This window comes from Oncorhynchus keta, unplaced genomic scaffold, assembly GCF_023373465.1.
Source record: "Oncorhynchus keta strain PuntledgeMale-10-30-2019 unplaced genomic scaffold, Oket_V2 Un_contig_2111_pilon_pilon, whole genome shotgun sequence".
NCBI lineage: Eukaryota > Metazoa > Chordata > Actinopteri > Salmoniformes > Salmonidae > Oncorhynchus > Oncorhynchus keta.
Genome location: NW_026282320.1, coordinates 25,090 through 40,000, shown reverse-complemented (window position 1 = coordinate 40,000; position 14,911 = coordinate 25,090).

Here is a 14,911-nt window from a genome sequence, read left to right as displayed (position 1 = left end):
CTAATGTTAATCATGATTTGATTTCCAATGAGGGGACCGTGAAGGAGAGGCGCTACGCTAAATTAGCCTTGGCATCACCTGCTGTGTGGTTTGGAAGAGCCAACACAATGCATAACATGTGTCCCAAATATCCCTTGACAAGGTGTGTGTGCATGTGTATGTTTCCTAGGTAATGGGGTGTATGTGGGTGTGTGACGCTCCTGGCCATCTGGTCCCTAATGTTAATCATGATTTCTACCCTCTTCAATGAGGACCGTCAATTCTTGAGAGGCGCTGTCGCTAAATTAGCCTTTTTACAAATTTTGAAATATCAAATCCTCTGTGTGGTTTGGAGAGAGCCAACACAATCTTAACATGTGTCCCAAAATAGCATCCCTGTGTGTCATTTGCCAAGTACACTTTTATTTTTCAGTCCAAAAGGCTCTGTTGGAAAGTTTAGTGCTACCTTCTAACAGGACTTTGGTGTAATCTGGGCCACAAAGTACCACAAGATGGGCTGGCCCTTGGCTCAGCAGACTCCATCCATACAGGCCTCCTACCAGACTGAATATTCCTAGCCATCTGGGACTTGACATCCATAAACCTCCTGTCCTAGCCATCTGACCTTCTGTTCTACCCTCTTCCTGTTACATTCTAAGTCCATTAAGTCAATTCTCCCTCCTTCTGGCCCTTGTCCTTGATAAGAGTCAGCCTCCTTTTATGTTGAAATATCAAATCCTTCTGTCCAATCACTTACAGCTTCTCCCACCAGGATCTTCTGCTGTCTGGATTTCCTGCATTTTCCCTTCTCGCTTAAAATAGTTCTGAATATTCTGTGTGTCATTTGCCAACTACTGACCTTCCCTTCTCTCTATTTTCAGGTCTGACTAACAACATCTGTCTACTGTCTCTCTCTCCTTCTGTTTTCCCTTCTCTCTCTCCTCAACAGGACTTTGTTCTGGGAAGGTCTCCTCTTCAGTACCACAAGATGGGCTGGTCTCTCCCCTCTGACTGTCCCTCCTTCCCTTCTCTCCTCCTACCAGACTGAGTCCTTCTGTCCTCTTCCCTTCTCTCCTCCCTCCTTCTCCCTCCTTCCCTTCTCTCTCTCTCTCTGACCCACAAGCAGATAATTTAACTGTAGTCTCTCCTTCTGTCCCCTTCTGTCCATTCCCTTCTTCTCTCTCTCCTTCTGTTCCTCCTTCCTTTCTCTCTCTCTCTCCCTCCTTCCGTCCATCCTTCCCTTCTCTCTCTCTCTCCTCCTTCTGTCCCCTCCTTCTCCTTCTCCTTCTCTTCCTCCTTCCCCTCTTCCCTTCTCTCTCCCTCCTTCTGTCCATCCTTCCCTTCTCTCTCTCTCTCTCTCCCCTCCTTCTGTCCCCCTTCCCTTCCCTTCTCTCTCTCTCTCTCTATCTCCTCCTTCTGTCCCTCCTTCCCTCTCTCTCTTCTCCCTCCTTCCCTTCTCTCTCTCTCCTTCTGTCCCTCCTTCCCTTCTCTCTCTCCTCCTTCTGTCCCTCCTTCCCTCTCTCTCTCTCTCTCTCTACTTCTCCTCCTTCTGTCCCTCCTTCCTTCTCTCTCCATCTCCCTCTCTCTCTCTCTCCCTTTCTGTCCATCCTTCCCTTCTCTCTCTCTCTCTCTCTCCTTTCTGTCCCTCTTCTTCTCTCTCTCTCTCTCTATCTCTCCTCCTTCTGTCCCTCCTTCCCTTCTCTCTCTCCCTCCTTCTCCTCCTCCTTCCCTTCTCTCTCTCTCCTCTCCTCCTCTGTCCCTCATTCCTTCTCTTCTCTCTCTCTCTCTCTATCTCTCCTCCTTCTGTCCTCTCCTTCCTTCTCTCTCTCTCTCTCTCTCTCTCTCCTTCTGTCCTCCTCCCTTCCTCTTCTCTCTCTCTCACTCCTTCTGTTCCTCCTTCCCTTCTCTCTCTCTATCTCCTTCTGTCCCTCCTTCCCTTCTCTCTCTCTCTCTCTCTCTCTCTCTCCTTCTGTCCATCCTTCCCTTCTCTCTCTCTCTCCTTCTGTCCTTCATTCTCTCTCTCTCTCCCTCCTTCTGTCCCTCCTTCCCTTCTCTCTCTCTCTCTCTCTCCCTCCCTCTGTCCCTCCTTCCCTTCTCTCTCTCTCTCTCCTCCTTCTGTCCCTCCTTCCCTTCTCTCTCTCTCCTCCCTCCCTTCTGTCCCTCCTTCCTTCTCTCTCTTTCCCTCCTTCTGTCCATCCTTCCCTTCTCTCTCTCTCTCCTTTCTTCTCTCTCCTTCCCTATCCTTCCCTCCCTCCTCCCTCCATCCTCCCTCTCTCATTCCCTCCCTACCTCCCACTCTTTTGTTCTATGCCTCTCACCACCTGACCCTCTTCCATCCTTCCCTTCTCTTCTCTCTCCCCCTCCTTCTCTCCCTCATTCCCTCCCTCTCTCCTTCTGTCCATCCAGAGGCTGCAGAGAGAGGTGATCATGCTGGCATGTCCCTTTCTGTCCATCCTGTCACCTCTCAAGCTCTCTCTCTCATCTCTGATTGGATCTCCATCCAAGAACAGGTACAGTAGACAGCTCCTAAGTCCCTCCTTCCCTCCCACTCCCTCCTTCTGAACAGTTGAGCTAACGTATAATTTTCTTAGCATGAGGTTGTCCATCCTTCCAAATTCTTCCCTCCCTCCTACTCTCATTCCTCCCTACCTCCCAGAAAGCTTAAATTCCTGTACCTCTAACTGCTGACCCTCTTCCACCTCCCTATTACAGTGAAAGAATGTCATGCTATCCCCTTTGTCCATCCTGCCCAATTATGGAACAATTATCCCTCCTGTCTGTAATCCAATTCCCATTTGTGCAGTCTTCTCAACATCCTTTGAGCTGTCCAATCCTTCATTGGATATATATATTTTGCACATACACTGCTCCTTCTGGAATAATACATTATTCTTTCCCTCCCTGCTTTCAAAGATTCCCTCCCTACCTCCCACTTTTTTTTCTTTAATATTTTGCCACCTGACCCTAATGTCCACCTTTATATTCTTCTATCTCTAATTTCCTTTGTCCATCCTTCAAAGTGTTTCCTTTCCAAATTGTGCAAGACCTCCTATCAATGTCCATCCTGAGCTACTCTCAGTTATCTCTCCCTCCTTCTGTCCATCCTTCCCTTCTCTCTCTCTCCTTCCTTAAATCCATCCTTCCACTGTATCTCTATAGGGTCCTCCTTCAGTTGGTCCTTCCCAGAGAGCGGGGCGTCTCTGTCTGGGCCCGCAGTGGATCCTTCCTGTTGGACTCCCTCATACTGTACATCCTTCCTTCAGATTCTCTCTCTCTCTCCCTCCTTCTGTCCATCCTTCCCAGCTCTCCTCTTTCCTCTTCTGTCCACTCATTCCCTTCTCCTCTTTCCTCTTCTGTCCTCACCAGCCTCTCCTCTTTCCCCTCTTCCAGATCCAAGCCTCTCCTCTCTCCTCTTCCAGATATTTCTTCAGCTCTCCTTCCCTCTTCTTTTCCTCCCTCTCCTCTCTCCCTTCACATATCCCTCCCTCTCCTCACCTCTTTGTTCCTGATATCACCACCTGACCCCTTCCACCTCTCCTCTTCCAGATATCCCCCTCTCTCTCTCTCTCCTCAGATATCACCAAGCAGCTCTCACTCTGTCTGTTCAGATAGCTGCAGAGAAGGTGATCATGCTGGCATGTCTCCTCTTCAAAGATATCACCAAGCTGCCGTGTCGCTCATCTTCTGATTCATATATCAACAAGAACAGGTCTCCTCTCTCAGCATCCTCCAGATGACACCCAGTGCTCCCCACTCCTCATGGAACAGTCTGAGCTAAGCTAATCCTTCTGAGCTCTTCCAGATAACAAAAAAGAAGAAATCCCAGTCCTCTTCATATATGGGCAGAAAGCTTAAATCTCTTTAGATATCTAACTGCACTCTCCTCTTTTTCCTCTTTAGATATGAAAGAATGCTCATGCTATTGTTTGAGGAGAGTCACAAATGGAACAATTATCTGTATTAGATATCACCAATTAGCTCTCCTTTGTCCTCTTCACATATCACCAAGCAGCTCTCCTCTGGTTCATTGGATCAGTCATAAAACTTTGCTCTCCTCTCTCCTCTTCAATAATCATTAAGGCTTCCTCTCTCCTTTCAAAGATTATGGTAGCTCTCCACTTTTTTAAAAATATTTTACCAGATCTAATGTGTTATATTCTTCTATATTAATTTCACTCTTCAGATATCACCAAAGCTGTTTCCCTCTTCACATTGTCACCAAGACATGCTCTATCATCGTTTCAGATCCCAAGCAGCTCTCCTCTCAGTTCAGATTTGGGGAAGTCATTTTAGGCTCTTGAAAAAAAGGTGAGATCCTTACTCTCCTCTTCCAGATATCATCATAGGAGCTCTCCTCTTCAGATCTGGTCCGTAGATATCACCATGCAGCTCTCCTCTCCCTTCAGGTATCGCCATGTGTCTGGACTCTCACATACTGTAGATATCACCAGGACAGCTCTCACTCTGGAAGACTCTTCTGAAAGCTCCTTACCAAGCAGCTCTCCTCTTTCCTCTTCAGATATCACCAAGCAGCTCTCCCACTCTTCAGATATCACCAAGCAGCTCTCCTCACCTCTTCAGATATCACCAAGCAGCTCTCCTCTCCTCTTCAGATATCACCAAGCAGCTCTCCTCTCTCCTCTTCAGATATCACCAAGCAGCTCTCCTCTCTCCTCTTCAGATATCACCAAGCAGCTCTCCTCTCTCCTCTTCAGATATCACCAAGCAGCTCTCCTCTCTCCTCTTCAGATATCACCAAGCAGCTCTCCTCTCTCCTCTTCATATATCACCAAGCAGCTCTCCTCTCTCCTCTTCAGATATCACCAAGCAGCTCTCCTCTTTCCTCTTTAGATATCACCAAGCAGCTCTCCTCTCTCCTCTTTAGATATCGTCAAGCAGCTCTCCTCTCTCCTCTTCAGATATCACCAAGCAGCTCTCCTCTCTCCTCTTCAGATATCACCAAGCAGCTCTCCTCTCCTCTTCAGATATCACCAAGCAGCTCTCCTCTCTCCTCTTCAGATATCACCAAGCAGCTCTCCTCTCTCCTCTTCAGATATCACCAAGCAGCTCTCCTCTCTCCTCTTCACATATCACCAAGCAGCTCTCCTCTCCTCTTCAGATATCACCAAGCAGCTCTCCTCTCTCCTCTTCACATATCACCAAGCAGCTCTCCTCTCTCCTCTTCATATATCATCAAGCAGCTCTCCTCTCTCCTCTTCAGATATCATCAAGCAGCTCTCCTCTCTCCTCTTCAGATATCACCAAGCAGCTCTCCTCTCCTCTTCAGATATTACCAAGCAGCTCTCCTCTCTCCTCTTCACATATCACCAAGCAGCTCTCCTCACCTCTTCAGATATCACCAAGCAGCTCTCCTCTCCTCTTCAGATATCACCAAGCAGCTCTCCTCTCTCCTCTTCAGATATCACCAAGCAGCTCTCCTCTCTCCTGTTCAGATATCACCAAGCAGCTCTCCTCTCCTCTTCAGATATCACCAAGCAGCTCTCCTCTCTCCTCTTCATATATCATCAAGCAGCTCTCCTCTCTCCTCTTCAGATATCACCAAGCAGCTCTCCTCTCTCCTCTTCAGATATCACCAAACAGCTCTCCTCTCCTCTTCAGATATCACCAAGCAGCTCTCCTCTCTCTCTCTCCTCTTCATATCATCAAGCAGCTCTCCTCTCTTCATCTGAAAGAAGCTTATAGTCACACTCCGTTTTATAGCTCCTTTTACAGAGAAGAATGTCCCATTGTTGAATCCCAGTGGGCCTGACATAGATTTTGTGTTCTGATCAATACAACCTTGCCAATATCGATGTTTCAAACGCCAAGTGTCCATTGAAACAGAATCTATCCCTTGTCTAATCTCTCCACCTGTTGCTCGGCAACACAAACAACAACATCCACAACAATGGCCCCCACCTCTACACAGACGTGTTGATAACAACACTCTCTTCATCTCCGCTATGATACAAACATCCTCATTACACCCTACAAGGTCTGATTGGTTCTCTCGTTTTCCTTCAGGAACACTGTCTAATGATCCAGGAATTGGTTCTCTGCGTATTCCTTCAGGAACACTGTCTAATGATCAGGATCTGATTGGTTCTCTGCGTATTCCTTTCAGGAACACTGTCTAATGATCAGGATCTGATTGGTTCTCTGCGTATTCCTTCAGGAACACTGTCTAATGATCCAGGGTCTGATTGGTTCTCTGCGTATTCCTTCAGGAACACTGTCTAATGATCCAGGGTCTGATTGGTTCTCTGCGTATTCTTCAGGAACACTGTCGTATTCCTTCAGGAACACTGTCTAATGATCCAGGATCTGATTGGTTCTCTGCGTTTCCTTCAGAATAATACAGAATAAACTAAGATAGGACGAGTGAAGATACCATCTGAGTCTGTCCATTGATGTCAGCAGTACTGCACTACACACTGTATATGTACACTGTACGCATGTGAGTGAGTTGAAAACACAATATCTTCTGTTCTTTGGTGAGATGGACCATGGACGGCAGATAGCTTAATGCTTAAGAGCGTTGAGCCAGTAACCAAAGGTTGCTGGTTTGAATCCCTGAGCTGACTAGGCTGAAAATCTGCCAATGTGAGAATTGGCCTGTGTTGACTTCTAACATTATTTAATTTTTTTAATTTAAGTCCGTTAGAACAAATTCTTATTTTACAATGACGTCTTACCTCGGTCAGAGCCCAAACCCGGACGACGCTGGACCAACTGGGTGCGCTGTCCTATGGGACTCCCAATCACGGGTCGGGGTTGTGGTACAGCCCGGAATCCAAATCCAGGGTCTGTAATGACGCCTCAGCACTGAGATGGTTTTAGACCGCTGCAGCCGGGAGCCCCAAGACACAGCGGTGAAAGTGTTGGAAAGAGACTAGTTGTATCTGTCTATAGGCCCCAGTAGCCTCTGATAGTGTACTTAAAAACTCCATGCTCCCAAATGGCACCCTATTCTTTATAGTGCACTACTTAGACCAGGGCTGGCACCCTATTCCTTTATAGTGCACTACTTTAGGACCAGGGCTGGCACCCTATTCCCTTTTTATACTTTAGACCAGGGCTGGCACCCTATTCCCTTTATAGTGCACTACTTTTGACCAGGGCCCATAGGGGAATAGGGTGCCATTTGGGATGCAGCCCAAGTCAAAAACTCCCCATCTTAAAGCATAAGCTCTTCATAAAACCCCACTGCCCTCGCCACATGGCTTTATGATCAAGGCAGTAATGTGTGACGGCTGAGCTCAGCAGCGTTAATGTGGAACGCTCATACCTGGTGTGGTCCACATCTTCCTGTATCCTCCTCACACTATCTCCATCTATAAAGAGGAGAGGAGGAGAGAGCGAGAGAGAGAGAGAGAGAGAGAGAGAGAGAGAGAGAGAGAGAGAGAGAGAGAGAGAGAGAGAGAGAGAGAGAGAGAGAGAGAGAGAGAGAGAGAGAGAGAGAGAGAGAGAGAGAGAGAGAGAGAGAGAGAGAGATATGCATATATATAGAGAGAGATACAGAGAGAGAGAGAGTGAGAAAGATAGAGAGAGAGTCACCTTTCACTGTAAAAACACTGACACTTGGTTTCCTAAAGTGTAACCTGCAGTGATTTAACCTACAGTATCTCTTGTACCAGGGAGAGCTGCCAGTAGAGCTCTTGATCTGGCGGTCTGCTCTCTCCGTCTCTGTTTTACCATCACTACATCATCCATCATTTGTAGAGTCGGAATGAAAGACTGAATGTGAATATTAGGGAACATTGTGGCCTAGAAAGTTAATTATTTCCGTCATCGTTGTGAGAGACTGCATGGAGAGAGAGAGCAGTAATTGTGTCTTTAGTCATTATGTCTCTGTCTCTATCACACTTTGACCACACACTAGGTAATTCAGGATTTTTGGAGGGGGGGCTTTTTCCACAAGCTGCATTTCTACCTTAGATTGCGTTGGGGAAACTATGCTAGAGTGTAGATTCCCGAGGCTCTCCCAAACCCCCTGTGTGCCATGGACCCAGTCAGCAGAAGTGTTTTGCTCAGTAAGGTCTTGCTATAGTAAACTTTCTCCAAAGCCTTGATTCCTCTCGAGAGCCCAAAATGTCATGCTCTCAATCTATTGTAGAAATATAGTGCATGAAAAGCCCAGCATCCCATGACACATCATTATGGATTTTCAGGTTTTTTTTTACTACAGCCTGAGAAACAGCTAGACTTTTCCCGGTTCAATCCCCAGTCCAGTCATTATAATAGGAACCCCATTTTAGGCTTGGATTTCAGGATGGACAAGATACTTAAGGACCGTTAAGTTATCGGTGGTGCAGGACATGTCTGCTCAGTATGACTTTGGGTTTTCACTACAACATCACAGGGAGCAGACCTGTGGACGCAACTATAACATCACAGGGAGCGGACCTGTGGACGCAACTACAACATCATGGACCTGTGGACGCAACTACAACATCACAGGGAGCGTAACCTGTGGACGCAACTACAACATCACAGGGAGCGTAACCTGTGGACGCAACTACAACATCACAGGGAGCGGACCTGTGGACGCAACTACAACATCACAGGGAGCGGACCTGTGGACGCAACTACAACATCATGGACCTGTGGACGCAGCTACAACATCACAGGGAGCGGACCTGTGGACGCAACTACAACATCACAGGGAGCGGACCTGTGGACGCAACTACAACATCACAGGGAGCGGACCTGTGGACGCAACTACAACATCACAGGGAGCGGACCTGTGGACGCAACTACAACATCATGTACCTGTGGACGCAACTACAACATCACAGGGAGCGTAACCTGTGGACGCAACTACAACATCACAGGGAGCGGGACCTGTGGACGCAACTACAACATCACAGGGAGCGGACCTGTGGACGCAACTACAACATCACAGGGAGCGGACCTGTGGACGCAACTACAAAATCATGTACCTGTGGACGCAACTACAACATCACAGGGAGCGTAACCTGTGGACGCAACTACAACATCACAGGGAGCGGGACCTGTGGACGCAACTACAACATCACAGGGAGCGTAACCTGTGGACGCAACTACAACATCACAGGGAGCGGACCTGTGGACGCAACTACAACATCATGTACCTGTGGACGCAACTACAACATCACAGGGAGCGTAACCTGTGGACGCAACTACAACATCATGGACCTGTGGACGCAGCTACAACATCACAGGGAGCGGACCTGTGGACGCAACTACAACATCACAGGGAGCAGACCTGTGGACGCAACTACAACATCACAGGGAGCAGACCTGTGGACGCAACTACAACATCACAGGGAGCGTAACCTGTGGACGCAACTGCAACATCACAGGGAGCGTAACCTGTGGACGCAACTACAACATCACAGGGAGCGTAACCTGTGGACGCAACTACAACATCACAGGGAGCGTAACCTGTGGACGCAACTACAACATCATGGACCTGTGGACGCAACTACAACATCACAGGGAGCGGACCTGTGGACGCAACTACAACATCACAGGGAGCGGAACCTGTGGACGCAACTACAACATCACAGGGAGCGGACCTGTGGACGCAACTACAACATCACAGGGAGCGTAACCTGTGGACGCAACTACAACATCACAGGGAGCGGACCTGTGGACGCAACTACAACATCACAGGGAGCGTAACCTGTGGACGCAACTACAACATCACAGGGAGCGTAACCTGTGGACGCAACTACAACATCACAGGGAGCGTAACCTGTGGACGCAACTACAACATCACAGGGAGCAGACCTGTGGACGCAACTACAACATCACAGGGAGCGTAACCTGTGGACGCAACTACAACATCACAGGGAGCGTAACCTGTGGACGCAACTACAACATCACAGGGAGCGGACCTGTGGACGCAACTACAACATCACAGGGAGCGGACCTGTGGACGCAACTACAACATCATAGAGAGCGGGACCTGTGGACGCAACTACAACATCATGGACCTGTGGACGCAACTACAACATCACAGGGAGCGTAACCTGTGGACGCAACTACAACATCACAGGGAGCGGACCTGTGGACGCAACTACAACATCACAGGGAGCGGGACCTGTGGACGCAACTACAACATCATGGACCTGTGGACGCAACTACAACATCATGGACCTGTGGACGCAACTACAACATCATAGGGAGCGGGACCTGTGGACGCAACTACAACATCATGGACCTGTGGACGCAACTACAACATCACAGGGAGCGTAACCTGTGGACGCAACTACAACATCACAGGGAGCGTAACCTGTGGACGCAACTACAACATCACAGGGAGCGGAACCTGTGGACGCAACTACAACATCACAGGGAGCGTAACCTGTGGACGCAACTACAACATCACAGGGAGCAGAAATCTTTTTGTATCCAAATCCGGCTTTAAACTTCTTCACAACAGTATCTGGGACCTGCCTGGTGTGTTCCTTGTTCTTCATGATGCTCTCTGCGCTTTTAACGGACCTCTGAGACTATCACAGTGCAGGTGCATTTATACGGAGACTTGATTACACACAGGTGGATTGTATTTATCATCATTAGTCATTTAGGTCAACATTGGATCATTCAGAGATCCTCACTGAACTTCTGGAGAGAGTTTGCTGCACTGAAAGTAAAGGGGCTGAATAATTTTGCACGCCCAACTTTTCAGTCTTTGATTTGTTAAAAAAGTTTGAAATATCCAATAAATGTCGTTCCACTTCATGATTGTGTCCCACTTGTTGTTGATTCTTCACAAAAAAATACAGTTTTATATCTTTATGTTTGAAGCCTGAAATGTGGCAAAAGGTCGCAAAGTTCAAGGGGGCCGAATACTTTCGCAAGGCACTGTAGAGATGGAGCATGTTCTGCCATTGTTAAAAAACGCAACCCATTTCTCTAGTTTAATATATAAGTATAGTAGTATAATGTCTACAACATTATTGTGCCTGGCTGAGATGTGAACTCCACAAACAAGGTCTCTGTTCCAAGCAAATATACACTCTGTTTACACTCTGTTTACACTCTGTTTAAGGGCTCTGTTCCTAGCTAATATACACTCTGTTTACACTCTGTAAGGGCTCTGTTCCTAGCTAATATACACTCTGTTTACACTCTGTTTAAGGTCTCTGTTCCCAGCTAATATACACTCTGTTTACACTCTGTTTAAGGGCTCTGTTCCAAGCAAATATACACTCTGTTTACACTCTGTTTAAGGGCTCTGTTCCTAGCTAATATTCACTCTGTTTACACTCTGTTTAAGGGCTCTGTTCCTAGCTAATATACACTCTGTTTACACTCTGTTTAAGGGCTCTGTTCCTAGCTAATATACACTCTGTTTACACTCTGTTTAAGGGCTCTGTTCCTAGCTAATATACACTCTGTTTACACTCTGTAAGGGCTCTGTTCCTAGCTAATATACACTCTGTTTACACTCTGTTTACACTCTGTTTACACTCTGTTTAAGGGCTCTGTTCCCAGCTAATATTCACTCTGTTTACACTCTGTTTACACTCTGTTTAAGGGCTCTGTTCCTAGCTAATATACACTCTGTTTACACTCTGTTTACACTCTGTTTAAGGGCTCTGTTCCTAGCTAATATACACTCTGTTTACACTCTGTTTACACTCTGTTTAAGGGCTCTGTTCCTAGCTAATATACACTCTGTTTACACTCTGTTTACACTCTGTTTAAGGGCTCTGTTCCTAGCTAATATACACTCTGTTTACACTCTGTTTAAGGGCTCTGTTCCTAGCTAATATACACTCTGTTTACACTCTGCAAGGGCTCTGTTCCTAGCTAATATACACTCTGTTTACACTCTGTTTAAGGGCTCTGTTCCTAGCTAATATACACTCTGTTTACACTCTGTTTAAGGGCTCTGTTCCTAGCTAATATACACTCTGTTTACACTCTGTAAGGGCTCTGTTCCTAGCTAATATTCACTCTGTTTACACTCTGTTTACACTCTGTTTAAGGGCTCTGTTCCTAGCTAATATACACTCTGTTTACACTCTGCAAGGGCTCTGTTCCTAGCTAATATACACTCTGTTTACACTCTGTTTAAGGGCTCTGTTCCCAGCTAATATACACTCTGTTTACACTCTGCAAGGGCTCTGTTCCAAGCAAATATACACTCTGTTTACACTCTGTTTAAGGGCTCTGTTCCTAGCTAATATACACTCTGTTTACACTCTGTTTAAGGGCTCTGTTCCTAGCTAATATACACTCTGTTTACACTCTGTTTAAGGGCTCTGTTCCTAGCTAATATACACTCTGTTTACACTCTGTTTACACTCTGTTTAAGGGCTCTGTTCCTAGCTAATATACACTCTGTTTACACTCTGTTTACACTCTGTTTAAGGGCTCTGTTCCTAGCTAATATACACTCTGTTTACACTCTGTTTAAGGGCTCTGTTCCTAGCTAATATACACTCTGTTTACACTATGTTTACACTCTGTTTAAGGGCTCTGTTCCTAGCTAATATACACTCTGTTTACACTCTGTTTAAGGGCTCTGTTCCTAGCTAATATACACTCTGTTTACACTCTGTTTACACTCTGTTTAAGGGCTCTGTTCCTAGCTAATATACACTCTGTTTACACTCTGTTTACACTCTGTTTAAGGGCTCTGTTCCTAGCTAATATACACTCTGTTTACACTCTGTTTACACTCTGTTTAAGGGCTCTGTTCCTAGCTAATATACACTCTGTTTACACTCTGTTTACACTCTGTTTAAGGGCTCTGTTCCTAGCTAATATACACTCTGTTTACACTCTGTTTACACTCTGTTTAAGGGCTCTGTTCCTAGCTAATATACACTCTGTTTACACTCTGTTTAAGGGCTCTGTTCCTAGCTAATATACACTCTGTTTACACTCTGTTTAAGGGCTCTGTTCCTAGCTAATATACACTCTGTTTACACTCTGTTTACACTCTGTTTAAGGGCTCTGTTCCTAGCTAATATACACTCTGTTTACACTCTGTTTAAGGGCTCTGTTCCTAGCTAATATACACTCTGTTTACACTCTGTAAGGGCTCTGTTCCTAGCTAATATACACTCTGTTTACACTCTGTTTACACTCTGTTTAAGGGCTCTGTTCCTAGCTAATATACACTCTGTTTACACTCTGTTTACACTCTGTTTAAGGGCTCTGTTCCTAGCTAATATACACTCTGTTTACACTCTGTTTACACTCTGTTTAAGGGCTCTGTTCCTAGCTAATATACACTCTGTTTACACTCTGTTTAAGGGCTCTGTTCCTAGCTAATATTCACTCTGTTTACACTCTGTTTACACTCTGTTTAAGGGCTCTGTTCCTAGCTAATATACACTCTGTTTACACTCTGTTTACACTCTGTTTAAGGGCTCTGTTCCTAGCTAATATACACTCTGTTTACACTCTGTTTAAGGGCTCTGTTCCTAGCTAATATACACTCTGTTTACACTCTGTTTACACTCTGTTTAAGGGCTCTGTTCCTAGCTAATATACACTCTGTTTACACTCTGTTTACACTCTGTTTAAGGGCTCTGTTCCTAGCTAATATACACCTGTTTACACTCTGTTTAAGGGCTCTGTTCCTAGCTAATATACACTCTGTTTACACTCTGTTTACACTCTGTTTAAGGGCTCTGTTCCTAGCTAATATACACTCTGTTTACACTCTGTTTAAGGGCTCTGTTCCTAGCTAATATACACTCTGTTTACACTCTGTTTACACTCTGTTTAAGGGCTCTGTTCCTAGCTAATATACACTCTGTTTACACTCTGTTTACACTCTGTTTAAGGGCTCTGTTCCTAGCTAATATACACTATGTTTACACTTGTTTAAGGGCTCTGTTCCTAGCTAATATACACTCTGTTTACACTCTGTTTACACTCTGTTTAAGGGCTCTGTTCCTAGCTAATATACACTCTGTTTACACTCTGTTTAAGGGCTCTGTTCCTAGCTAATATACACTCTGTTTACACTCTGTTTACACTCTGTTTAAGGGCTCTGTTCCTAGCTAATATACACTCTGTTTACACTCTGTTTACACTCTGTTTAAGGGCTCTGTTCCTAGCTAATATACACTCTGTTTACACTCTGTTTAAGGGCTCTGTTCCTAGCTAATATACACTCTGTTTACACTCTGTTTACACTCTGTTTAAGGGCTCTGTTCCTAGCTAATATACACTCTGTTTACACTCTGTTTAAGGGCTCTGTTCCTAGCTAATATACACTCTGTTTACACTCTGTTGCTTACACTCTGTTTAAGGGCTCTGTTCCTAGCTAATATACACTCTGTTTACACTCTGTTTACACTCTGTTTAAGGGCTCTGTTCCTAGCTAATATACACTCTGTTTACACTCTGTTTAAGGGCTCTGTTCCTAGCTAATATACACTCTGTTTACACTCTGTTTACACTCTGTTTACACTCTGGGCTCTGTTCCTAGCTAATATACACTCTGTTTACACTCTGTTTACACTCTGTTAAGGGCTCTGTTCCTAGCTAATATACACTCTGTTTAAGGGCAGCTAATATACACTCTGTTTAAGGGCTCTGTTCCTAGCTAATATACACTCTGTTTACACTCTGTTTACACAACACTGTTAGATAGTCAATCTCTTTGACTTCTCTGAGGATTCTGGTCCGCTTGGTATTGATTTGTTTACCTTTCCCATTAATCAGGGTAAAAATCCTTGAGGTTAGAAATGATAAAGTGAGGAAGAGCTGAAAAGAAGCCCGACTGACAGAAACAGCAGGAAATACTGAATACTAATGTTATTGTAGTAGTTTAAAGGAGAATGAAATTGGTAATGTAATTGGTTTGTGTGTGTGCCTGTGTGTGTTTGTGTGTGTACCCTTCCCTGCAGGATCCCTCCCAACGTGCGTGACATAGTGTACTGTACAGGCGTGTCTCTGATGGATGAGGACGTGG